This window comes from Myotis davidii, unplaced genomic scaffold (genome assembly GCF_000327345.1).
Source record: "Myotis davidii unplaced genomic scaffold, ASM32734v1 scaffold518, whole genome shotgun sequence".
NCBI classification, from domain to species: domain Eukaryota; kingdom Metazoa; phylum Chordata; class Mammalia; order Chiroptera; family Vespertilionidae; genus Myotis; species Myotis davidii.
The window spans coordinates 335,754-336,637 of record NW_006289828.1 but is presented as its reverse complement, the minus strand read 5'-3'; positions in this window follow the sequence as shown (position 1 = coordinate 336,637).

The following is an 884-nucleotide window of genomic DNA, read 5'->3' as shown; positions in this document are numbered from 1 at the left end:
ACCCCCCCTGATGGGCCGTGCTCTGTGCGTGACAGAGGGCAGCACCTCAACCCCCTGATTGGCCCTGCTCTGTGCGTGACAGGGGGTCCTCCCCAACCTCCACATCGACCCTGCCTTGAGTGTGACAGGGGGCAGTCCCCCACCCCCCCAATCGGTCCTACCCTTAGCATGACTGAGGGTGGCATTGCAACCTCCCAATCCGCCCTGCTCTGTGCATGACAGGGGGCGGTGCCCCAACTCCCCAATCAGCCCTGCTCTGAGCCCGACCAGGGGCTGCCTAGGGATTTGGCTAAGCCAGCAGGTCGTTAATCTCCTGAGGGGTCCCAGACTGCGAGAGGGCACAGGCCAGGTTGAGGGAACCCCCTTCCCCCAAGTGCACAAATTTTTGTGCACCGGGCCTCTAGTATATATATAAAAGCCTAAGCAATCATTATGGTGGAATGACCAGAACAAATGGAATGACTGGTTGGTATGACACACTGAGCAGGCAGGCAGGCGAATGGTTAGGGGCAAGCAGTCCTGGATTATGAGAAGGATGTCTGACTGCTGGTTTAGGCCGGAGGGGTCCCGAATTATGAAAGAGTACAAGTCAGGCTGAGGGACCCTCCCCCCGTGAATGAATTTCATACACCAGGCCTCTAGTAGATAGACAATAGAGATAGATATACACATACACATATATGTATACAAAATACATATACACTGAGTGGCCAGATTCTTATGACCACCTGACGTTTGTAGGCAAATTAGCTATAATTTCGCCCTGAAGTTGCTAGAGGGCCAGACCATTATAAATAGGGATGCAGGTTGTTTACCACAACAGTAGAAGTGATTTTTTTCTGAAGATATGGGTAAACAATGTGATTTAACAACCTTTAAAGGTG